The sequence below is a fragment of the Thalassophryne amazonica genome, chromosome 23, assembly GCF_902500255.1.
Source record: "Thalassophryne amazonica chromosome 23, fThaAma1.1, whole genome shotgun sequence".
Taxonomy (NCBI): domain Eukaryota; kingdom Metazoa; phylum Chordata; class Actinopteri; order Batrachoidiformes; family Batrachoididae; genus Thalassophryne; species Thalassophryne amazonica.
In genome coordinates this window covers 16968979-16996629 of record NC_047125.1, presented here as the reverse complement: position 1 = coordinate 16996629, position 27651 = coordinate 16968979, and the positions used below count along the sequence as shown (strand labels likewise).

General features: G+C 40.1%; 1 long non-coding RNA gene across 1 annotated transcript in view; it reads right to left on the bottom strand.

Moving 5' to 3' along the window:
* LOC117505144 overlaps window positions 1-27651 on the bottom strand; it is a 512557-nt gene that overhangs the window by 305229 nt on the left and 179677 nt on the right. The window contains exon 3 of the long non-coding RNA XR_004559034.1: window positions 22549-22572. This is a non-coding gene — a long non-coding RNA (uncharacterized LOC117505144). The remainder of the gene's footprint in view (window positions 1-22548; window positions 22573-27651) is intronic.

Sequence of the window (27651 nt, the reverse complement as noted above, 5' to 3'; positions counted from 1 at the left end):
TGAGCTCAGCCCTGACTGTCCCTCACACACCCCGGGGCTTTGTGAAAAATGAGACCGTGGAGAATGAGATAATAACATTGTGGATCGGGAGCGTGCAACTTGGCGGCGCATGAGAATCCTTGCGCGTGTGCACGCGTGCTCCAGCAGGGTTGCATGTGGAGTATAATTGTGTCCTCCCATGTGTAAAAACTATCAATCAGGTTCACTTAGTGTTGTCATTATGAGTAAATTTAAATTTTGCAGTGATCAATAGGGTATTGATTGTCACATTAAGTGTGCAGAATGAATAATCTTTTTTAATGCATTTCATTCCCAATTTATTCTGAATATTAAGTTTTTATTTTTTGTTTGGGCATCCGTTGGGAAGTGGCGCAACAGCGTAGTTCAATATTTTTGAAAGCATGGAAACGAGTTTACTATTCACACCTGAGTGAAAGTTAAGTGTTGCCGCACAGCACAATAAAACAAAGCGCCGTGATTCTGCATGTTCACTGGCTCATAAATGCAAGAGCTGCTGCAACTCTTGGCAATAATTGTCACAAAACGGGCTAATTATAGCTTCTATAGCAAAATATTGACATGAACTCAGACGTGACATCAAAGAAAGCAGGAGGGGCTGCACAAAAGACACTCCACATTAATTTGTATGTTAACTTTGACTGTTGCTCAATAAGGTGCATGTTTTATTGTAATATGTTTTGCACTTGTTTTTGACAGAAGGCTAAAAATACAAATATCCACCCTTTGGCTGTGAAAAATACAATTACTCACCTAGAGCTCTGAAATACTAATCCCCTTTGAAGTTGTCTCCTTGGGACTGCACACACTTCTCCCAGCGGTTCTGCCATTGATGGAAGTATTTCTTGAAGGCCTCTTTTGGAATGGTGTCAAACAAAATGTTTTCTCCAAACTCAAATAGAGTTGTTCATGTTGCTTTAATCTTGAAGAACAGCCAAAAATCAAACAGCGACATGTCATGAGAGTAGCAAGCCGTATTGTGTTTGGCCAGGAAAGCCTGGATTACTGAGTAGAATGGACAAATGCATTGTCATGATGGAGCTGCCAACTTTTCATCACCCATAGATCCAGTTGTTTGCAGCACACAGCATCACAGAGCTAACATAGGACCTCCCGATAATACTCGTTATTAATATGCTGGTCTTCTGGCGCGTACTCATCAGGCACCATCATACAGTAGCCAAAGTAAATGGTCAACATGACTTTGATGTAGCTGCGCACCTCCCATGATTCTTTGATGTTAGATGTTTCCATTCCATGGCCAACTGGGAAGAGGCCCCGGGGAAGACTCAGGATATACTGTGGGGATTATATTTCCCAGCTAGCTTGGATCCCATTGGAAGAGTTACAGGACTTGGCTGAGTACAGGGAAGTGTGGGATGAGCTACTTGGTCCGGGGCACCCAGATAAGTGGTAGAAAGCGAATGAATGAATGAATAAATGCTGAGTTGCGTATCACTGTTTTTCCTGTAATTTGGTCTGTATTTAAATTATACTGATTCACTGAGTTTTATTACATGCTGTAACAGGTTTAGTGCTGTATTCTTCAATTTGAATTTTTTGTAATTATGGTATGTGTCGTTAGTAGGAATGTGTAATTTTGCAGTAACAATTGCTATATAAATACAGTCATTATGAGTCATTGCACGGTTGAAAAATGACTGGCTTTTAATTGAAATTGTGATTTGAGAAACCACTATTTTCAAATGGTAAGCTGCGCAATTTTAATTTCAGCGATTTATTTTTGTAAGGCTGTGAGCCAGGAGCTCTTTAAAATATTATTTTTAAGAAGAATAACAGATGGGAAAATAGTCTTTGTGGATCCAATTTTACAAGCTAGGATTATGCTAATATCGCCACAATGCACTCAACTCAACTTGGCCTTGATTAATGTCCGCCTTCCAAATGAGCCGTTCAAGCCCAGCGAAGTTCCGACGCCAATGTGTTTCTAACATCTCCTTGCAGCAACCACGTCGCTTCACATGATTTCGGTCATCAGTTAACGCGTTTATCGGTTACGCGTTCATTCAGATCTCCACTTGATCGTGGATGTGATTTATAATTATGTTTGTGAAACAGTTGCTCAATAGCGTCAAGAAAAAACTGAAGAGTAAATCTAAATAAAGTAAAAGTGGGGAAAAAGATAAGGAAGCGTGTTTACTGTGGAAATCTGGAGAGACAAGGAAAAGAATAAAATTTGTGAAAGATTAGTGTGCGCCGCTGACATTGATGTGTCAGCTTGTTATTCTTGCATGCCGTATCTTGATTTCTCTTCCGTCTTTGCCATATTTCAAGTGAGGTGATTAGCATGACGAGTCAAAAGGAAAGTTTGACAGTGAGGGAACAAACAAGGGGAGTGGTGGCAGCGAGGTAATGAGGTAGCAAACTAATGACGGTGGGGTAGAAAGTTACACTAATACACAGAATAAGTTCTTAACATGAAAGGAACACATATCAACACAGTTGCTATGAATATGTTCCGAGACCATTTATTATATTTAAAGGGTGATTGTACAAAATATAGGTCGGTCGTGTTTTTGTTACATGTTGTATTTGATAGTGAACATAGGGGGAGGACGTGGGGTGTGTGGCAGAGGGAACCCCCTGGTTTAAGAAAATTATTTGAATACATAACATCAACTTTCTGTGTAGGCTCTCAGTTGTCCAGGTGGTTTCCATAGTAGAGAAGCTTGAATCTTCGACTGGACTGGGTTGCTTGATGTGAGGACGTTTCGCTTCAAATCACAGAAGCTTCCTCAGCTAAAATTCTTGACTTCTGTCTTGACTCTTGTAGAGAAGAATAAACCCTAAGCCAACAAAAGCTGGAGTTTTTTTTTTAACCTAACCAGACCCCACCTACCGAGAGGCTGACTGCTATAGGCTAGTGACTAAACAATAGCTCTAATTAGCACCTATTGTGCTCTAGTTAGCACTCTCCTAATGACAGGACGGAAGAAAACAGTAAAACAGTTGAAACCCAGCCTTAACCACGGAGCGGGTCTCAGACACGCTTTGTCCCCTCTTTACAATGTGGTACTCAGGTCAAAGCAGTTTCAGTCTTTAGTTCATGGTAATGAGTCATTCACGTCATCAGGAGAGAGTCGTCAAGGGAGCCATCAGGGGAGTCTTCCGTCCTGTCATTAGGAGAGTGCTAACTAGAGCACAATAGGTGCTAATTAGAGCTATTGTTTAGTCACTAGCCTATAGCAGTCAGCCTCTCGGTAGGTGGGGTCTGGTTAAGTTAAAAAAAAACCGCCAGCTTTTGTTGGCTTCTGGTTTATTCTTCTCTACAAGAGTCAAGACAGAAGTCAGACTACCAGAGCAAGAATTTTAGCTGAGGAAGCTTCTGTGATTTGAAGCGAAACGTCCTCACGTCAAGCAACCCAGTCCAGTCGAAGATTCAAGCTTCTCTACTATAACATCAACTTGTTAATAAATGCAGTATTGTCCATTTTAATATTATACACAGAACAGTTTAAATGTTGAGTCCTCATCATCATCGCGAGCAATTCTTGGATGAGGTTACATCTCGGTTCCATCCAGAGATGCCTGTGTGTGGGGTGTGTCATTGCACGCCAAGAAACAAACGACCCTTGATATATCCTTTCCCTCATCCATTGGCTTGGAAATCCCGGACAATCGGGGCTTGAAGACCTCCTCCAGCCTTCACCCGCTTTCACAGCCATTGAGTTACAAGCCAACGCCTACGCTGCCTGATCTGCTATTGAGGACTTCTTGTTTCACTACAGCCCCCATTAGTCGTCTCATGTTCAGGGTTCCTGTTGGGCCTTCATGGGTTCTATAGTAGCCAAGGGGCACACAAGGTCACCACCATATTTCACCCAACAGCCAATCCCCTCCTTGATCTATTACCCAGCTGTCGCGACGTGGATGAGGCGTTGGATTTTGACACCCATAACATTGAGTATTGTCAAGTAAATGCTGAACCAGTTGATTAAACAAAGTACCAAAACAATGCTTCATTGTTTAACAAAGAGACTTTTGTAACTCCTTTGTCTTTGAATGCTTCATGATGGCAGGCACATTGGACAGATTCCTTTGGAACCAGGTCACCATCCCCAACTAACACCACCACTGGTGAAATTAGCTTCCACCACCTGTGGTTAAACATCATCAAAGTACTGCAAGTATCAGTTGTGCATCTGTTCTCTTTGACCTGTTGGCAAACATCCCAAAGTATGTTTTGACTGACTGGTAATCTGACGACACCCCCCATGACCTTGATCTTGTTCTTCACCTGAATGCATGATTGTTGGCTGACCTCACCTGGACAATTTAGGAAACCATCTTCATAAGTGGGCCATGTTTGGTGCAAACAGGATCTTGACCTTTGACTCGGTGACCATGATTAATTTACCGTTTGATGAGCTTATATGGTCAAATAGGGTGGAAAATTAAAATTTTGACCTTGACCTTTACCAACATGAACCCTAACAATTCTGGGGTCAGCCTTCATCTCCAAAGCAAGGATGGTTGAACTCTTATAAAGGACCTGGAAGTAGTCACTGAACAGACACACAAACAAATGCTGCTCAAATGATGGTATGATGTTACATATGGAAGTCCATATGTAGATTCCTGCTGGTCTAAGAGACACGCACACTGATCTGGTCTGTTAAAATTTCAGTCATATCTAATACTTAAAGCTTCTTTATCACATTTGTGGTGTTGGAGCTTTCACAGCATTGGTAGTGTTTCTCACGGTTGATCATGCTAACATTGATTCAACGCTCTGTGCTGTGACGCCTCATAACCAGAAGGTCATGGCTTTAAACCCACCGTGATGCTTTCGTCTGTAACTTTCCTGCAAATCATGCACAAACATTTTTACATCTGCATCATGGTTTTTTTTCCCCCCAAGGCCAAATAGCTGCCAGCACTTGAACTACTAAAGTTTTTTTAGCTTGAATGCAGTTCTGTTATTGCTGTAATACTGCAGAATAACCAGTCAGCACAGCCTGTGGTCAGTAATGGCCATGAGCAAACATGAACCCAACACTAAATGTATTTTATTTATTTATTTATTTATTTTTGACCTGCAGGGATGTTGCAGAGCATGTCAGAGGTAAATACAAAACAAAAACAGTGAGACTGAAATTTCCCATCTGCCTTCAGGCCTTAATCCACAACAAGGGACAGTCAAGGACACATCCTGTCCTGTATTTAATAACCTGGATTCTCAGTGTGGTCGGCCTCAGATGACTAATTAACACAAGATTCTCTTTTTGTTGTACCTTATAAAGACATTAGTCGTACGATGTGGGAACATGGAGGCAATACTTTCTGTGCACACAGAGTTTTGCAGGGTAAATATGTTAAAGTCCCTACAGATCCACGCTCTGCTGCCTCTGGCACTTTGTTAAAGACAAAGAATATGTTGATGCATTTATCACATTTCACACCTTTTGGTTCAGGATTTAGTGTTTAGTCCAGGGCTCCTCAGTGTTTTCTGTAGTTTTCAGCACATGGAACATACAGCTACAGTTCAGGCCAAAGGTATTTGGCTCCTTGGTATTTCATGCATTTTAACTTGTTTGTGCCATTTCAAATCCAAAAAATAAACAAAATTAAAATTTCAAAAATTTTCATCCTTAAACTCAGACTCAAAGCAAATCTCTACAACTTGATATAAATTAATTAAAAATATAAAAGCCAAGATGATGGGGTGCATAAGTAGTAAGCCACTTTGGTATAATACCTGTAAATCAGTTTTATTGCCAGTTTACTTCAGACAAGTCAGGGGATGGATACATGAACATTTCCAAGTCACTGAATATGTCTTGGACTTTATTTCTATCATCCATCCATCCATCCATCCATCCATCCATTTTCTTCCGCTCTATCCGGAGTCAGGTCGTGGGGGCAGCAGCTCAATTATGAAGAAATACAAACAGTATGGCAGTTAGTAGACAGTTCTCAAAAACTAAGTGACTGTGCAAGAAGGAGAAGAGTGAGGAAAGCCACCAAGACACCCAGGCACCCAGACAACCCAGAAGAAGTAATAGGCTTATGTGGTTGTGGTTAGAGAAATTGTGCATAGTGCAGGCTTTGCAGTTTGTACCCCCAGTTACACAGCTTCATGATGAAGAGGTATAAGAAGACCTGAACTTCATTTTACCAGAAGCTACATCTGAGGTGCAATCCTAGATTTGTTGTGAAAGAAAATCCTTCTCTAAGTTGTAGGGATTTGCTTTGAGTTTGAGTTTAAGGATAATAATTTTGAATTTTTTATTTGTTTTGTGGGTTTTTTTGTTTGAAATGTCAAACAAATTGAAATGCATGAAATACCAAGGGACCAAATACTTTTGGACGGAACTGTATATATGCTGGACATTACAATGTTGACATACGTTAGACCTGGTGGTAACTAAAATTCAAGGTCTGGGGGTAATCAAAGACAAGGTCCAGCTGCAACCACAAGCTGAGGTCCAGCACCCACATGATGCTGAGAACTGGCTGCTGCAGTGGCCACTACTCATGAATAATGCAGGTCTGGTAATTGGCAGTTGCAACATTTTTCTGATCAGGGTTCCCGCCCAGTACTGCAAATTTCCACCTGGCTCTCAGGTTCAAATTGCCTGTGCCACCCAGCACAGAATTTCTGCAAAATAAACTGAAATGTTGGTAAAAATGTATCAATTTGATTGTATTTCAAGCTTATAGAGTCATAGTTTTGCAATTTTAAACCAATAATTAAAGTAATAAGAAATATATTCATCATTTTCTTTGTATCAAATTGCAAACAGCAGAGATCAGAGAGTCAGCGCATTTTGTGGCCACAGAGCTGTGAACAGCAGCAGCTGAAAACAGCGTCTCTGCTCTGAGCTGAAGAAAAAAAATTCTGCCATGAAAATTCTACATTAAATAATCCAGAGGCCCTTCTGTGTCCATATGTGATGATATATTCAGAAATTTCCAGTTTATTTTACAGTTGAAAGGCTTTGTGTTTCCAAAAAGCTCAGAGTTTGAAACACAGCAGATGGAGAGAGAGAGAGAGAGAGAGAGAGAGAGAGAGAATCAGAATCAGAATCAGTCAAAGAGGAAAATGGAAAACTGATTCACAAAGTTTATCATTTAAAGGAGCAGGTTTGTGCAATCAGTCCAGGTTCAGCTCTTGTTCAAACAAGGCAATTAAGTGTTATATTGTTTAAAAAGAAAAGTCATACAATCTCACTCAAAAATGTTGAAAAAAAACCTCAAAACTGTCAGGATGACAGAAAAACTGCCTGCTTCACTGGAATAAAAACTACTCTGTCATTTTTGAAGAAAAGAGTAAATGCTTTGTCCATTAAATATTAATGTGTTTTTAACATTTTCAGTGTAATTTAACTTATTAACTTAGACTTTGACAGAGACATGCAATAAAAGAACTTTGATCGTACAAATATTACAAAAGCTATGAGCCATGATCACATAATTTACCCGGCACTAACATTGTCCTAGCAAGAACACTGTTTCTGATGATTCAGTTTCTTCATAACTTTATCAGCTTATGCACAAAAAAAAGAGAAGAAAAAGTGATCCTAATGACGAATAGAACTCCTTCACCTCATTTGAACAACTCTGCTTTGTGAAGAAGAACCAACATAATTATAATTGTGACAAGACACAGACAATGAAGTGCTTTAGTTTCCAGGTTTGCTGTAATATTGATGAAAAGTATCAAACATTTTCCTGAATAATAGATCCTTCCAGTCTGCAGAAAACCTAATTAACTCTGTTCAAATAGTTTCAAACCAATGACATAATCTTTTGGAGCGAAGTGTCGGTTGTGCTGTATAGATCTGTGTCAGAGATGAACGCAATCTGTGTGCTTGGACACCCACAAAAACATGCCACTCTGTGACTCGCATGGAGTCTGCAATGCATGCAGCAGTGCCAAATGGGCAGATGGGCTGGCCACCCAACGACCTCTGACATTCAACCTTCAGAGAAGCACGGCCATGGAAACTGGCCAGTGGTCTTCATCACTCTCAAATGTTCCGCCAAAGTATTTGCAGGGTGCATGAGCCAACTTGGGCCAGATGCTGCCTCAGAGGATACCATGAGTTTAGCTGATAGCTCTACAGATTTTCTTGTGAATAGATGAAATTCGAAGCTTGATAAGGTCATTCAAGCTCCAGAAGCACTGCTCGTATCATCTTTCCTGCTGTCGCCAAAACCAGTACAGCATTTGCATATTGAGAAGAACGTTTTGATATAGAAGAATATGCATGCTGCACAGAGAAGGAACTGAGCATCGGTGGATCTAAACCCAAGATTATATAGGTGACAAGCCCTTTGTAATGTCACTTACAGGTATTGAGCAGGTACAAATGTTGTCATCTTGGCAAACACACCATCTATCTTGCAGTTACAAAGCAAGCAAGGCTAAGGCTACAAGGCTAACTTGGGTTAGGTATTTTTGTTGAATGGATGTTTGTGAGGACTGGGGTTTGGTTTCCATTACTGGTGTCTTGTGGCCCATTAGTAAAATGGGTGATTGGCATATTGCCTCAGTCGACCTAATGTCCTTAAGGTACCTGAAAATTAGTGCTAATGGTGCTAACATATAAATAAAAATGTACTAAAATTTCACTGAACAGAAATACTGAAGCATCAACTTCTTTTATGAGCTCTCAGTACAACAGACTGCACAGCAAGCAATGTTATGCCACATATTTGAAATAAAATACTCAGAAAGGACAAAAGGTTGGCTGCTAGCAGCCACTGCTAGCGGGATGCTGTCACTCAAATCTACCATGCCCCTAATTAATCATAACTTTATGGAAATAACACAGAATGAAATATATAAATATAACACAATGCTAAATGCCTTTGGCTGTATCAGCATTATCTTCTTAATAATTTCCAGTTGTTAAATTGGTATTCCAGTGAAAGTATGTATACACACACACACACACACACACACATATATATATATACAGTAGTGTTCAGAATAATAGTAATGCTATGTGACTAAAAAGATTAATCCAGGTTTTGAGTATATTTCTTATTGTTACATGGGAAACAAGGTACCAGTAGATTCAGTAGATTCTCACAAATCCACCAAGACCAAACATTCATGATATGCACACTCTTAAGGCTATGAAATTGGGCTATTAGTAAAAAAAAAAGTAGAAAAGGGGATGTTCACAATAATAGTAGCATCTGCTGTTGACGCTACAAACTCAAAACTATTATGTTCAAACTGCTTTTTTAGCAATCCTGTGAATCACTAAACTAGTATTTAGTTGTATAACCACAGTTTTTCATGATTTCTTCACATCTGCAAGGCATTAATTTTGTTGGTTTGGAACCAAGATTTTGCTCGTTTACTAGTGTGCTTGGGGTCATTGTCTTGTTGAAACACCCATTTCAAGGGCATGTCCTCTTCAGCATAAGGCAACATGACCTCTTCAAGTATTTTGACATATCCAAACTGATCCATGATACCTGGTATGTGATATATAGGCCCAACACCATAGTAGGAGAAACATGCCCATATCATGATGCTTGCACCACCATGCTTCACTGTCTTCACTGTGAACTGTGGCTTGAATTCAGAGTTTGGGGGTCGTCTCACAAACTGTCTGCAGCCCTTGGACCCAAAAAGAACAATTTTACTCTCATCAGTCCACAAAATATTCCTCCATTTCTCTTTAGGCCAGTTGATGTGTTCTTTGGCAAATTGTAACCTCTTCTGCACATGTCTTTTATTTAACAGAGGGACTTTGCGGGGGATTCTTGCAAATAAATTAGTTTCACACAGGTGTCTTCTAACTGTCACAGCACTTACAGGTAACTCCAGACTGTCTTTGATCATCCTGGAGCTGATCAGTGGGTGAGCCTTTGCCATTTTTTTCTTCCACGCGTCTTTTTTTTTTGTCCATTTTAAAGCATTGGAGATCATTGTAGATGAACAGCCTATAATATATTGCACCTGCGTATAAGTTTCCCCCTCTCCAATCAACTTTTTAATCAAACTACGCTGTTCTTCTGAACAATGTCTTGAACGTCCTATTCTCCTCAGGCTTTCAAAGAGAAAAGCATGTTCAGCAGGTACTGGCTTCATCCTTACATAGGGGACACCTGATTCACACCTGTTTGTTCCACAAAATTGACGAACTCAGTGACTGAATGCCACACTACTATTATTGTGAACACCCCCTTTTCTACTTTTTTTTTACTAATAGCCCAATTTCATAGCCTTAAGAGTGTGCATATCATGAATGCTTGGTCTTGTGAGAATCTACTGAATCTGCTGGTACCTTGTTTCCCATGTAACAATAGGAAATATACTCAAAACCTGGATTAATATTTTTAGTCACATAGCACTACTATTATTCTGAACACTACTATATATATATATATATATATATATATATATATATATATATATATATATATAAATTTACATTCATTATATTATTATTAATAATGCATGTTCAATAAAGCTCCTCTATCAGTCAGTCAATCATTCATAAAAAATATTTACGTTTTAATGGCGTCTGCAGGAGGGCGTTTGTGTGGATACATGAGCTTTTGACAAGAGCAGAAGTTAGCTTTGCGTTAGCGGAAGGCTGCGAAATGTCTTATAAATCACTCCAAAGGTGTTATCATGTTCCAAAAATGTTTTCAATTTTAGTGTTTGTTTCTCGCTAGCTTTTACATAATACATGATGAAACAGAGTTTGCAGCTAGCTAGACCAGCCACTGACATCACAATGCCGCTCTACTCTGATTGGCTGTCACCCCTACCCCAAAAATAAATGGAACAGAATGTAACAGAATGTGACTTTTTAACCTCTTAATATAGGTCAAGGTTAGCTACCTGTGAATTTGAAAATTCTGCCAGTAAAAGGACTGGATTTAATGCTTAACACGGACGGATGGATAGACGTAAAGTCTTCACAATACCCAATGGCCATATTTGATTTTTGCCTTGTGTAAAAATCTGTTCCCATACAGTTTATTTAAGGTTTATAATATAGCCAGTGGTACGCACAGCTAACCAAAAAGTTAGCTTCGATGCAGCTCATCAGCTTACTGAAAAGTTATCTATTATGAAGCTAAACTGAAGAAACACCTAATTTAAATAACTTGTGAAATTTGTTTGGTTAAAATTTGTACCATAAGTTAAAACTGCATGACTTGGGTGATATTGCCAGCAAACTATGGGGTCAAAAGAAATTAGCTTTTCCTTTTCTGTGAGCAGCTCTCCTTTGTCTGCAGAAGATTGAGCAGTTTCTCCTGAAACTAGCTCTTCTCTGTTTACATAGGATAGAACTGTCCATCAACTACACTCAGATCTTCGATGTCAGACTTCATAAATTTTTGTAACTATTAAGCTTTGTTCACCACGCTTACAAAAATATGTTAGCGGTCTAAAAATTATCGGAACAAAATTTATCTGAAGATAATTAGTCCACTAATCGTTTTCAAAATTATCTGAAAAGCTAATCCAATAATGAAAAAATTAGCTTTGATAATTAGCGGTTAGCAGATTAGTGGATATAGGGGTCTATCGGGATTGACTCGCTTTTGGAGCAACCCATAAGTGGCTATTCAAGGAACTGCAAGATGTTTCACTTCAGCTTTGGCGTCATTTTTCACTACTTTATTGATTGATTGATTCAAACCAACTCCCTTGTCTGTGTGTGGCAATTGAGAAATGCTGATCCATCCTACTAATTAAAAGTTCAAAGCAAAAATACATTTAAAAACAATCATAATCTAAAAAAATAAAATGTCTCTTGTCTCTATTTCATAGAAATCAGGGGTAAAATTAAGCATGAAGTTTCCATCCCTTCTTGGCACAACACACCACGTCAAAGTGATTACAGGAAGACAAGCCGATCCCAGATTTCTCTTCATCCAAGTTGTTACAGCTACCCCCTTAATCAGCTGAGCCTTTTGTGTCAGTTATTTGACTGCCTTTGTTCATTTAATGACCAAACCCTGAAGATACAATAGCAAATTATACTTTGAAGAAGAGGCTAATTAACGCTGGTTATTGGCGAGGCATCATTGTGGGAATTACAGCAGAAAGGGGACGCTGGAGGGGCCCGGATCCCTTGATGTGACATGTCACAAGTCTCATACAGAATTCGGCATAAAGGAAGTGCCAAAACATAAAGCAATAAGAGAGAATTAAATTATTAAAAAAATTAGAGGTGATTATTGCTGTATAATAAGTCTTTGCTGAAGACAGTGACTCTAAAATAAGTCTGAATGAATTCTGGGTTAGGCAGTGACACTTTAACCTTCTCTATCTTGATCATAAAAAGCGTCATTTAGATTAATTCCATTTTTTCACATGTTACAGAAAGGACAAAAACAAACATATCAAGGTGTTACATGATTTGTTCATTGCAACCAGGTTGCATAGTATAAGTTGATGGTCAGGGTAGCGATGGGTAGAGGGGAGGGGTGCTTAACTAATTGGGGGGACCCTACCCTAATACTGGTTAATGTGTCAAGCAAAGATTAGAAGAGAACTAATGGGGCTCTTCCACAGAGTGCTGTTGCTTCCCGTTTAATCCCAAACATCAAATTGTGGCACATTGGTAAACATTGTAACAATTTCTTAATGCATCTTTATCAACCTTGAACAAACTTGGTATATGCAGTAGTTACACCTGTCATCAGCACCAGCTTTTAAATCAAGATCCAGTTTTGGAACTGTTCAAAAATATCCTGATTCTCAAAATTGTTGATAGTATGCGGAAACTTGTGAGTAATCATAGTTTTACTGGCTTCAGTCATGTTTGAATTTCTTTAAATGGGGTGTTCATAGTGATAACACCGGAAACTTGGTTTATTGTGCTACAGCGCGGTAAAAATTTGAAGCTGAAGCAGATTTTATTGCACTTTTCATTCATAGTTAAACAGCTCGATCTGCTTTCTTTCGTTTTTGCACAGGTTACCAGCTCTCCACTTTATAAAACAGCCTGTTAGGAGAGAGGCAGGATTTGTTCAGGAAAATGTATTTGTTTAACCTAGTGTCATTGTACGGCTGATTGCAAACTCACTCACTTATTCATCTTTAACCGCTTACTTCAATTAAGGGTCACGGGGAGCTGGAGCCTATCCCAGCAGTCCTAGAGTGTGAGGCAGGGTACACCTTGGACAGGAAGCCAGTCTGCCACAGGGCCTGATTGCAAATTGCTAATCCATTTTTATAATCTTTTCGGCCTTGACAACGCATAATTTTAAAATATATATATCTTGACACTGTGTGATGGTGCCCTAGGTTGGCTGAATGCCATAATGTGTTCAGACTAGTAATTTACTAGTTCGCATGAAGACCTAGAAACATGTTTTCTAGTTGACCACAGAATTTGAGTTGCACAGCAACATGTTTTGCTTTCAGTTTCTGCTTCTAGTTGACAGTAACATTTCACTTAAATAGCAATAAGTTTTGCTTCTGGTTGAATATGGAATATGAGTTGCACAGCTCCAAGTTTTGTTTCCGATTCCTGGTTCCACGTGCCATAGGGCATTCAGACTTGTAACTCACTATTTTGCATGAAGACTTAGAAACATGTTTTTTGGTTGACCACGAAATTTGAGTTGCAGAGAAACATGTTTTTGTTCTGGTTCCTGCTTCTGGTTGACAGTGAACTTTGACTTGAACAGCAAAAGGTTTTTCTGCTTCCAGTTGACCATGAAATTTCAATTGCACAGGTTCAAACTTTTGTTTTGGTTCCTTCTTCCTGTTGACCATAAATCCGAGTTGCATGGCCCGTTTTGCTTTCATTTGAAATTTGAGTTGCAAGGAAATAACTTTTGCTTCAGGTTCTTGTTTCTGACTGATTGGGAATTTGACCTTCATTGCAACAAGTTTTGATTCTGGTTCTTGCTTCCGGTTGAGAGCAAAATTTAAGATGCGTAACATTTTGTGCTTCTGGTTAATGCTTCCAGTTGAGCATGAAACAAGTTTGGTTCTTGTTGATCGTGAAATTTGAGACACATAGCTGCTGGATTTGATACGAGCAAACAGAATATATGTCCAAAGTTTGCAAATCACTCCATCTTGATATTCTGGTATTACCAATGGAAATTTGTTCAGGAAACGTTATCTGTCTTCCTGAACTGTTGGTGCTACGTGCCTTCGCAACTTCATTTTAATGAGCAGATAAGTAGCACTAAACTACAACGTTGACACCTTTTTAATGGGGGAAAGTTTCTTGATGCCCAAACACTTGCCTCTGAGTTATTATCGTGTTTCACGGTTCATCAGATCTCAACAATGAATTTCATCAAGAGATGGATTGCAAAGAAACGTCTATAGATCTCAAACTAGGGTCCAACCACTTGGAATCCGAGACATGTTTTATCCTATGGGGTGTAATTCTGATGCGTGGTGACTTGATCTTCAAACAGGAAAGAAGGAAAAAAATGGATACTTTAATGTTCCTACACCATATGCTGTAAGATGCTGACGAACACTGAACTCCTCAGGTGTTGGAACAACTTATCGCGTTTGCTGGCGACGCTGCCACCACTGATAAAGTTAAAGATACCTAAGCCATCTGTCAGCAACAGCCGCCCAGTTTGTTTTGGAGGCACGAACTCGTCAAATCATACACAAACTGCTGCTGTATGTCGTACAAGATCCGAAAGCATCTGCATATGCATCGTATGTGTGGTCAGGAGCAATTATCCCCTTAAATGAGAGATAATTTTGAAAATATCAAACGCTGTCACTCCCAGATTTTCTCAGTGGGAGCGCTGAGCGAGCCTGTCATTTGGTTGTAATTGCTGTACAGTTTATGTAAAATCATAATAAGAAGCAATCAGCCACACATTTAAGCTCCCTTAAGAAAATATGATCAAGTCGAGGCAATTTTTTTTAACAAACGCTGGACAAACACCATTAACAGCTTAAAAAAATAAGTGCAGACTCAACTCTCAGGTGCAGGATTTTGATGTGCAATACACAAACAATTTTAGTAAAATGACTGTATTTCATGATATTTTACATTAGGTGTTGGACATGGAAAGCACGGCAGGAGGCTTGAAAGCATTTTATTTTAATTCTGTAGCAACGGTCTGGGTTATGTGGCACAAAACCATTTCAAAAGAATTCACTTCTGAGCACTGGGAAGCTGCGAGCAGTGTTCTTGGATACTGTCCGCGTTGGCCTTTTCATCATTTTCGCCAAGCACAGATCTACTTTTAGACTTCGGCGGTAATGCTATTTGCTTAACAGAGCAGCCAGCAGTCCTCGCCTTCCCTGCCAGTGTTATACTATCACTGATCAAGTGTGGCTCAGTTCCTGTCTGAGAGGAGGGCTGCCAGACATAATGCAATAATAACTGGTGCACAGCTTGTGTAAGAGCACCGAGGACCTATTTTACCGCTGACGATACCAGAATGAACCCTTTGTGTGCTCTTATTCTCTCTCTCTCAACTATCTCTGCAGCCCCCCAAGCTTCCGATGGCATAATGAGGCGATTGCAATTTGTTGGCCAGAGCTTTCTATTTTTATCATAATATTATTATTATTATAGAAGGGGGGCTGAAGAGAAAAAGATCTGGACATCTTTCCTCCAAATCAAAAGGTTGGTCTTCAAGGATCATCAAAACCAGAAATGTTTTTAAGAGAGATGAGAGAACCTCTGCAGACACCCATATATGAAGTTTAAAACAGAGATTCTCAACTTTATCTCCTTCTTTATATCAGCAGCATGAAAAAAATCTAACTTGGAATTGAGGCTAGTTTTCAGATGTGAAACTTTTCCAGGAATGAACTGATTTTTAGCACTGTTGATGTCCAAAGACTGCATATGTACTAGACTGGATCCGTTGTCTGCCTGGCTTAGCCGGTTGCCATCCAGGAGGTCATTCTGTGGTGTGGTGGATCATACACTATGTGACACGAAGTGCGTGGTCCCAAACTTGACTATACATATTGTGCAAATCACCAAGAGTGGGTTTGAAGCTCAAATGGGGCAGTTCTCGATGCCATCATGGGTTATTTTCGGTAAAACCTGGGGATTTGACCAGTGATCTGGTATCAACACACACAGAGTAGCATTTATAGTCCATTTACACGACTACAGTAGTTTATTAGCCCAGGTCTCCGTGCTCGTTCCCACCCTCTTCACGATTTACATGCTTACCCTCGGGTGTGTCGTTGGCAGGCATGGAATCCACTTCCATTGCTATGCTGACGACACACAGCTCTATAACAAGGTCACTCCCTCCTCCCTCTGTCACCATTTCCCACCTCAACTCCTGCCTGGAGGAGATAGGGGCATGGATGAGACAGAACTTCCTGCAGCTGAATGGCTCAAAAACAGAAGCAATTCAAACCGGTACTCCTCACCAACTCCACTCCTCTCTCATTACTTCAATTTCTCTCTTTGGCCATAGCATTCCCCTCTCTCCCTCTGTTAAACCTTCCTTTTTAGAAAAGCTTACAGCTAGTTTTTAACTAATGTATGTATGATATATTGTAATTTTATCTTATCTTATCTCTTTTATTGCTGTTTTATGTGCACTTTGAGATTTGCATTCGAATATAAAGTGCGGTACAAATAAAATGTAGTATTATTATTATTATTTACTGAGGCTTTGCTGTTCACCGTTTTAATGTCTTTTGAGCTATCAGGCATTGTGATGAGTGTCTCTACATGTTTGACAATTCTTTGTTGTGCTTTGTTTGATTTATTTTGTTACTGGTAGTGTGGCCAAAGCAGATGATCGCCCTCCTGAGTCTGGTCTGCTTAAGGTTTTTTCCTGTAATCAAAACACTTGAGGTAGTTTGTCATTAACACTGCTGTTAATGTACTTGCTCAAGGGGTGGTTAAGTTTACACCCTACTCCTGTGTAGAGACTTGGGGTGACTTTATGTTGTGAATTAGCACTGTATAAATAAATTGAACAGAACTGAATTGTAACTCTTCGCGGGGCATCCTGAGGCATTGCCAAGCCAACTGGGAAATACAACCCTTCCACTGTGTCCCCTGTCTTCCCCGGGTCATCCTACCAGTTGGTCGTGCCTGGAAGACCGGGGGTATCCTCACCAAATGCTCAAATTACCTCAGCTGGCTCATTTTGATGCGAAAGAGCAGCAGCTCTACTCAGAGTCCCTTTTGTACATACAGATACAGATGGAGGAATCTCATTTCTGCTGCTTGTTCGAACGACCTTGTTCGTTCCAAGTTCACGGTCATTGTTAAGGATAGGAGCAAAAATCAACTGGTAAATTGAGAGTGTCCCCTTCTGGCTCAGCTCCTTCTTCATCACGATGATCCAGTACAGTGTCCGTAAAGCTTCAGTTGCTGCCACAATCTGTCTGTTGACCCCACTGGCATTTGACCCCAGGAAGAACCCTGTTACGGTATTTGTTAATATGGCATATCAGTTGCTACACAGTAAAATCACCAATGTAAAACAAACACTGGCAGTGTTAGTTTAACATGTGGCCCCGCTTCGACCACAGTGGGACCACATGTTCACTGGCAGTGTTAATTTAACACTGGTGATTTTACTGTGTAGACATGCTGTGTAAATGTTAACAATTTCAAGTTATAAAAAATGGTGTCTCCCACATCTGGAAATGAACATAATTTATATCACAAAAAAAAGCTGCCCTTAGAAATTTTTGACGTTAGGTCATCATATAAAGACTCTTAACCCTCTGGGGCTGACACCGTCATATACGACAGCTAAGACCAAACTTTACTAAATTATAAACAACTTTTGAATGATTTGAGATAGCAACTTACTTTTTTTTTGCTGAAAAGCTAACTCCGCGGACCTTCGAGCCAGCCATCGGCCATCTTTGTACTCCTCATAGAAGCTGTGTGAAGATGTGCGCAATGTGAGTGTCCAATCATAATTGGTTCACCATCACATGGTTTTCCAAAATCCAATCGTAGGGCAGATTTACCTCACTTGAAAAGTCAAAGATCGTTTTCAGGAGTGATGTGTTACTAGTTGGCCCATTTGAATAGCCCACTGGGTGCTCCAATGAGTACATAGTATTTATTCAGTGTGCCCTACGCCATTACACACAACAATCAGTGAAAGCAGGAGCACATGGAGAGCCTATGATGACAATTTCACATGCTCAAACAAAGAGTGTGTAACTATCAGGATTGCTCCAGTAGTTTGCATGTGAATGTTATTGGATAACTCTGTTGCTTTCTCTGCGTAAAGCACTGTTTACCATATCAATGGGCAACAAAACACATAGACCATTTTGTACATATTGTTCAAAATGTGCATTTGTATTTATTGTTTGAACCTTTTTGTTGTACAGTCTTTCTCACAAGACCTCAAATTACCTTTATAAAGTGTCAAAACAGTTGTTTATTATAGTTTGCTGTGTGTTTTGAATAAATGTGTGTAGAAAATAATTTTTTGCCTATTTTTGATTGTAAACCTTTATTACACTTATAAAACACAACAAAAACATATATGTTCTCAAAGCACAGGTTGTCCTGAAAAAAAGAGAGATAAAACTTGATTGTGGGATGCAGGGAGAGCTGTTAACAGCAATAATAAAACATTTATGCCAGGCGAATGAACTGTCCAAAAAAATGCCCTCAGACCCCAGAGGGTTAAATGATATTGTTCTTCTCTTTAATGCCAAATTCAGTATTGGTCAAAATATAGGTCACGGTGTTTGGCTGTGGATAGTCTGTATTAAAGAAAATGCAAACCATCATGAACAGTAACAGTCATACATTAGCATTTATGACATATGGTCATGCTATGGTTAGCGGTTGAGGCTAGCTACTGTGGATGCCAAATGACCACATATGCTAATGCTAACCACTAACTGTTAATGTGTGACAGCATATGCTAACTCGAGCTGCATCTCATGTTTTCTTTAATTCAGCTCACGCCAGCTGAACATTGTGCGTCAGAAATTAATCTTGAAATATGGTAATTCCCAGAAAAGCTTAATGTCTTGTATTTAAGAGCTACTGTAATACGAAAATAACTGAAGTTCAATGATAGTGGTGAGTTGGCGGCACTGAGGGAATGCGCTGGAACCTCTTTAAAATGTCCTTTGTCTCCATATAATTTAAAGCTTTCTCAGTAAGAGAAATGTCATATAAATTTGTGAATTTCAATGGAGAGGAATGAAGCAAGTGGATGTTAAAATCTAAGAGTTTTTCATCTTGAAAAAAGGGCACTCCTCTTTTCCAACATAGTGGACGTGAACCTGCTCTCGCACCCCCACAGATGCCTGGTGTGATGTTTGACAGATTTCTCCCTCTTCAACTCGGCTCACAGTAAATGTCCATCTGGCAGCTTCCCATGGGTGCTTATTATTCTCAGCTAGCCAGGGGTTTTCTGTTTACGAGCACTCAGCCAGGGCCTGCCTCAAAGAGCTGAGAGTCGGACCAGAACTGCTCGCAGATGCTCTGCCGAGTAGCCAAACTGTGCCAGTGTAGTGGCACTGCATTGAGTCTTCAATTACACAATGAGGTGGCAACCCGTCTGAGTAAGTATCAAGGTGCACTAGTTTTCTCATTGTCCAATGTGCTCACTCCTCCTTGGTGATGAGATGATTGATTTTTCCCTCCGGAACAGATGCCCGGAGCCATATGTAGCACTGAGAGGTCCCGCTGACCTGGTCTGAGTCCCTGCTGTGGTGGATGCACTCTTGCACTTGACTTCGATAGCACTTTCCCAGCCTGCTGAGCGTCTCCAACAAAGCTCCGGATGCAACGCTCATCTTGATATTCAAAAGCCGACGCCATTTTTGACACTGTAGTGCTGTTGCCAGTTCTTCCTTTGAGCTGACTTACCAAATGTCCATCTTGATCACCACTTTTCTGCCCACCAGCATGGTTGTGAAATCTTTTGTTGTCATTAAAGTAAGATTGTTACCAGGAAAAGACCGGGCTCAGTTTAATGGATGCAGGAAAAATGGCCGCCATTGTGCAAGCAAGCAGAGGTATGGTTGCAATGATCTAAAAAAATTAAATAAAATGTATTACTGACTTTTTTTGTTGGATCAAGAAAGAACCGAATAAGTAAATCCATGCCAATTTGTGATTCTTTGTGTGCTAGCATGTCTGCCAAAAATGTCCTGGTTGATTTTCATGAAACATGGTGGAGATGTGGCACACAGTCAAAGAGATACCTTTGACGATGTGCCACATCTCCACCACGTTTCATTCACTACTTACTTTTGGTGCAGTTCCAGATCATGCGGTTGCAAATGTGGCTTTTTAAAAATGTCCCCCCCTTCTTTTGCCATTATGTTGAGTAAAACTTATGACACGAAGGTTGGACTGGTACAGCACATGACAAGGAAGAACCTATTTAATTTTTGTGCATATCAAGATCCAGGTGTGGCTTTATGACAAATAATAATCAGAATTTTATTTATTCACAACTGTAAGTTTTGCTTGTTAAGAGAAATTGCTGTCCGTCTGTAGAGCAAAATCTTCCACGTCCAAAATCTCAAAAACCATAGAACTCTCGGAATATAAATTTTTATATATTAATGGGGGGGGGGGGGGGGGGGGGGTCAAAGCTCTTCCTGCCAAAAAATCATTTATAAGTGCCTTTTTATTTTTTTTTTTGGAATTTTAGGTTTCAAGTAGGAAATGTACAGAAGCCCTGAAATGCGAACATCGGCCACTAGATGGCGACAAACATTGCTCAAATGTCCAGCAAGTTAATTTTGATTGGAAACAACATTCAAAGAAGGTAGAATGGATCTTCATTCTTGAGCTGCAAGCCAAGTGGCCAAGTATGAATGTCACCTATAGTCATTCTATGTTTGTGCTGCTTTGTCCAATGGTTTGCCCCAAACTAAAGGATAAAGGATCTAATGATAGTGAAATAAATGACATTAAGAGTACATAAAATGGAAACAAAACAGTAACCACAAAAACTTCCATTATTTAATGTTGACAGAACGTGATTTCCAAAATCTCAGCCAGCAGATGTTCCACAGCCAGTGTTCAAAAATTAAATGCTCGACGACCTGCATATTTCTTCGTAACCTTAACAACCAACACATTCTCACTCCCAATTCTTTACATTTTGACGCAAAACCATTTTTTTAAGCAAACCTCAATGAGTGGTCATTTTTTTGGCGGAGGGGCTAGCTAACACATCACATAGTCGCGCAAAGAGGAACTAACCAAGGATAAATGAGCTGAGACGTGACTGAGAAGTATTGGAGGAATACTCAGCAGGAAGTCACCCTGTAATTAAGGCACCCAACCAACACATAAGGTTGAATCAAATCGGCCATATAAGATGGCGCACAACCATGGAAATTCTTCTGAGTCGCGTATATATGAATGTCTTGTCTGGTTTTCTTTGTCACAGTAATTGCCCAATAACATATGTAAGTATGAAACTGTGTGGATCAGTAAATTGTGTAGGATGTAGATAAAGTGGTTGCAACCCCCCCTTCCCCTACACTGACCATCACCATAATTGCCCCCCTCCTCGAAAAAAAAAACACGTTTTCAAGAAACCAAGAAGAGGGTGGGGCATGAGGCAAGGAAAATCACATTGAATTCATTGACTCTAGGTTCAGATCTCGGTCCAGAGGTGGATAGAAACAACTTTTTATTGCTCAAGAAGACCCTCGATACTCAAGACGTGTTTTTCCTCTTTTACCAACATTGTGAGATGGGATATTTTTAATATCCTGTGAAATAAATATGTGGACCTGAGTAAATGAAAACTCATACATACGGTTGAAGCGTCGGAGTGTGAGTAGGCACTAAAATAGATTCGGTGAAGGAACGCGGTCTCCTGAGTGCCTGTCGACTTTTTTTTTTTTTTAACGGATGTTATTCTGGCAGCACATTCTGTTATTCTGGAACTGATGATCGACCACCTCACTCAGGTGTATTTCTGGTTCTGCAGCCAAGTCCTACAAAAAGTGTGCGTTGTGTGTGGGTGGGAAAAAAAAAATACCTGCTAGATTAATTTACCAGTGAGATATTTCCTTCTGTCCTTTGAGCCAGCTGGAGGAGAAGGCAAACTGAACCCTGAACGACTATAAGTTTGCTCAGAAGCATTTATTCTCTGAGAACGGGACATCCAAAGCTTTGTTCCCACATGGACACTCATGAGCGGGGGGGAAAAAAGTTCACAGCTTAACACTGAAGCTATTCCCTTCAACATTATGTAGAAACAGCCACCATCCGCGCCGTGCTTATTTAAGTAAACACTGGCGGCGTATTCTTTGAGCAATCTGGGACATTTGATACTCATTTGAATAAAATTCAAACTGAAGGCACTGAGCATGCAATCCGCTTGCCAGAACCAAAAAGTAATAAATTAAATCTGCCATTGCATTGTGTATTTGCATGCACACATGTGAACACGGGGTGGATGAGGATAGAAAGGCATTGCACACCTTAGCGATCGTGAACTGGTAACGACTCGGTACCACGTCAACGCCACGGCGTCTACATTTTCTGCATTTACATCACACTTGCAGACGCACAATGGCTCAAATCTGACTCTCTCTCTCTTTCGCTCTCTCACTTGAGAACAGTGGTGTAAAAACAAAGTGAGCCTTACCTACGCTGGAATCGTTGGTCACATCTGGAAGCATGCCATGGAGGTGGGATTGGGGAGCAAGGAAGGGGAAAAGAGAAAAAAAAAAAGAAACATCAGCAAATTGCATTCTACAGCAAGCTAAACATCAATGCAGGCTGTCGAGTGCCACAGCTGAAAATGACAGTGTCCCAGCATTGTACAGACTCCAGGGGTTTAAAATAGTCCCTGTCAAGAGGAGGACATCATTTATTAATCGAGGGACATGAAACGTGTGAGAGAGCTCCCCGAGGAGCTGAAATTTGAACAACTTGCATTCCTATTTGTCAGTGTTTCTAAAAAAAAAATGTGAGCTGAAAACTAATGGATTAAACACAAGCCTATGCCTTTTGTTGCTGTTGTCGCCTCGCCGTTTCAAGATAACTGCTAAACAAGCAAAAGTACTCGTGCATATACTCAGAGGTAATTTTGTCTCTCGCCGATTGTATGTCAACCTTCGCGACATTTCCCCAGAGCTCGTTATTTTGACAGTCGCCGTCCAAGGCGCCAAGAACATAAAATGTCAATCCGGCATTCTATAAGGCCCTCAGGCTGGCCCCGGCACAAATAATGAACCGCTAAAATTCAAAACAAGCAGCGTTTAGATTTATGCTGGAGTATCTGTGTGTTCCTTATCAGAATGATGAATATATCAGATTAGATAGAACTTTATTCCTTAGGAAGACCCCCTCTGGGAAATTGAGGTTCCAGCAGCATTGGATAGCAGCACACAGGGTAAGAAGCACACAGAGTATCAAAAATTGAAGTATGAGACGATTTGCAAACTGTAAATATTAATATAAATACCAGAAATACTCTCTTGCTGGCTACAACTGCTCCTCTCCTTCCCGTCCTCTGTCTTTCTGTTACCACCGAGTGAGGAGATGTACAGTCTGATGGCCTGAGGGACAATCAGCTGTGTTTCCATTGCTGTTTCCATTTTTTAACGAAATTGTTCCCTGTATGAGTGTACTCTCCGATGCTATAGCTTTGCTTTCTTGTAAATGTGCAATAGCACAAGAAAATGGAGTGTGCTGAAAATAAGCGGGTGTTGTGCAAAGGGGAAATAACAATATAGAGGCTAATTATGACTTGTCACTGCTCACCATGCAGTCTGGTTGTGTTGTTGGAGCAGAATTTACCAGTCGCATGATTTATCACCATGGTGTCAATCCCCGCTTTCATTTACATTTTTTGGCTCACAGTAACAATCTTGAGGGGAATCGGCAATTTAAAAAAAAAAAAGCAGGATGAAATGTCTGTTTGCACTTAATGGTGAATTCATTTTCTGGGAGAGAGGAAAGACGGGTTCAGTCTCTGGGATGCTCATTACCATTCTGTCTGACACACATTCTCGTTTGCTGCTACTGTTGTTGCTAAACACGGAGCTCAGCTGAGGGCCTTGAAGCTTCATGCTGGGAAAATTGGACTCCTGGGAGGGGGTGGAAGGGACTGATGCCAGATTTCAAGAGCCACAGGAAGCACCTGGGGTTTCAGTGACATTAGCATTGTTGCCGTTTGTTTAATGGACAGGGATTGAGAGTGAGAGACGCTTGACAGGAGGATTAAAACACAAAGACCTGATACAGGATACGACTAAATTTTAAAGCACATGGCATCCATTCTAGCATAGAAGCTTGTCACGCATCGTTTAAAAATCTCTACTTTGTAAATGACTCCACACTATTTGTTCAACAAAGGACCAGACAACAAACCCAGGATCCCTTGAATTCCTATGCTTCCATCCAATCACATTTTGTCTGTTTTTTTAATAGAGGAGGAGTGTTTGGCAGTGCAGTGAAGGTTATTGATTTTCCCAGAGTCCTACAGTTGAAATTTGGAAGCCAGGCCAATCAAACCCAGAGGTTAGGTGGGCTAAGTGGATTAGCCTAGCCGGGATGGTGGAGTGGGAATCCATAGGGGAGAAACCAAGCTATGGTGGCTCCAATAAAACGCTCTGTGAACCAGGAAAAAGATGGAAGAATCAGACACTTTTTTTTCCACCCCTTTCTCACCCTCCCTGTTTTAAGCAGATAAGCTGCTTCCAGGGTCTTAGTTATGCTGTGCAGAACCCACAACACAAAATGGAAACTTTTGACAAGACAAAGTGAAGAGAGCCATTTTTCATGTTGTCTTTTCTTTGTTGACAATAGGGATTTGGAGATGTTTGGAGTGGTTACTGCTGGGGGAATTACACAAAGCCACTGTGGTACAACATGGTACAGACTCACACATGGGCTGCTTTCAAAAGTTTGACTTGCCACCCACTAAGTGAGAAATTACTAAGTTGTAGTCATAGTTTTGGATGCAAAAAAAAATATCATGTTGTGTTAACTCGGTGCAAGGGCTGGAAAATCCAGCAAATTTGGCATGTAAAAATGGGAATGCCTGTTAATGCCATTCAGTCGCCATTGGTGGCCATAGCTAACATAAAAGTTAGCTTTGATAAGCGTGAATCTGCTAACAGAAAAGTTAACTGTGTTAAGATGAAGCTGATAAACTGCCAAACCTTAAAGTTAGCTGAATGAAACTTAGTGGAAGCGAACGCTTATCAAAGCTAACATAAAAGTTAGCTTTGATAAGCATGAAGCTGCTAACAGAAAAGTTAACTGTCTTAACATGAAGCTGATAGACTGCCAAACCTTAAAGTTAGCTGAATGAAACTTAGTGGAAGCGAACGCTTATCAAAGCTAACATAAACATTAGCTTTCATAAGCGTGAAGCTGCTAACGGAAAAGTTAACTGTGTTAACATGAAGCTGATAAACTGCCAAACCTTAAAGTTAGCTGAATGAAACTTAGTGGAAGGGAACTGTTCTGCAAATTGTTTTAAAACTATCTGGAAAACTAATCTGTCAGCTTCACTAGTTAGCAGTTAGCTGAGGAGCTCAACAGCGCTCACCACTGCCTACAGCTTAACCACAGAGATACATTTATGTTTTAAATGGACTTCTTGGAACACACTAATGATGTGGTTTGATGTCTGTGTTTAATCACCGAACCATTTGGTGAGGTTCTCTGTACTGACCCACAATTAACAATAATTTGGTTTACAGAGCACAACTTTGCACCAGTATGACATACCTTCTATTAGTTTTGCCTACAACTTTACCATTATTTTAATTAATGGCATTAAACAAAATACTTTTTCTTGACTAATGTATTGGCTCTGGAGTCTCACATCAGTCCAGTTGGATGCATCGCTTTGGTATGTGGCATCCAGCTTGACCTCTGTTTTGGCCGGTACATACTAAATTTCATTGCAATTCTCTGAAACTCAAACCCTACATTTTTTCCAAAAGTTGGACGCACAGGTTTGCCTTGGTTTGGAATATCTCCTTGAAGATCATCATCATCATCATTCGATCATCATCAAATAGTTACTTGATTTTTACTGCAGTCCTACCAGAAAGTTGTTGGGGTTCTGATACACCTCATCCAAATTTAGCACACAAATTCCCATGCAATGCGAATGATAGGTGTTTCCCAGTTATCCTTGCTGGCAAATGGATATCGGAACCACTCCTCTGTCCACTCTAACTTTGGTCCAGTGTCTTTTGTATCAAGATGTGGCCAGATGACACTCAGCAAATTTTATGGGCACACAGCTGTGAATTTTTCTGTCCTTTGTCCAACAAATCAGTTGTTCTTTGCTGGATTTCCTTCACAATTTAGTACCTTTCTGTGCCATTATGTCTTGAGCTCCAAGTAACACCTTCAGGTGTTTTGTTTTGTGAGATCAATACCCAAAGACATTCAATTTACACTGATATGAAACAAATCCTCATGCCGGACGGGGTGCTGTATGCTTTCTGAGTTACTGGCAACATGGTAGCAAGTATTTCATTTCCTGGAGAAATTTGGATGAAACCAAAAGTGACATTGTTTGTCCTTGGTCTGATATTTCGTGCGCTGTATTTTCGCTCCTCTGAGACTCCCACAGCTCTTGTACAAGGACATCAGCTTCCTCGAGGGAGACTCGCTTTGACACAGGCGCTCTCGACTTTCCTCATTCATCACAAAGAAGTCTGTGCACCATAATGGGGACAAGACTGCTTTCAAAAGAAGTCAGAAGAATCGACTTGTTTTGTCGCTGACAAACAATGAAGAATACACTGACTGCTGACTCCTATTTCGGCCCTCTTAGTCGACTGTGATTTGTGATTTTCCACAGTAACATAATAATGCTAATAATCAGCACAGTGTGACCACAGAGACTTTTAAAAGCTTGGCCTTTCTGGCCCATAATGTGCTTTAAACCATCACCAGCTACTATGCAAATTTTCAGCTCCTTGGAGATGCCATATGATAACATTAAGTGCCTATTTTCAACTGTAAACACTTTCTCTGGGTTAGTTACTTTTTTCCCCTGTGTAGACTTTCTGTGTTTGAAATTGAATTAAGTTCAGTTACATGATATTTGATTTAATATATTAACTCTGTACATTTCTATATACTATAAAACATCTGTGTTGCAAGTGAAGGTACCACCTGTTTGCAGTCAACTGGAATTACAGCAGGACTCTATGTAAATTAGATGAGGTGGGGAGGGGCATATTTGTGTATGTGGGAGCTTCTTTGATGATGTGGACTTTACAATTGGAAATCTTTCCAACTGGGTGAGTGACATGTTCAGTTTTTTTTCCTCTTTTGCTTTGTGTTAATTTGTTATGATTTCACAAATTTGAACTGCAAATAAAAACTACACTGCAACAATGCACAACAATCCCAAATTGAAGAGCTGACAATATAGAAATAAAGGTGTGACTTCAAAATGACTCCAGTGCAACTGGTGTTGATTTTTCCAAGAGGCATTTTTAACAGGTGTAACTTATGCAATCAGTTAAATTTTTACCACGTACAGTCAATGTAACCATGTGGCAGTTATGATTAATCCTCTCTTGCTCTGGAAGGCACTTTCTATATTGATTTATTGCCTTTCATCACTGTGTCCGATATTTTTGGAAATTTATATGATACCCCTTAAAATAGGGAGGACGCGGTATTTTAAGAATCACCTCTATTATAGATGGATACACAGGTAGAGATACTGTCTGTCCATGAATCTTCTACTATAAGTGCAGCTTTT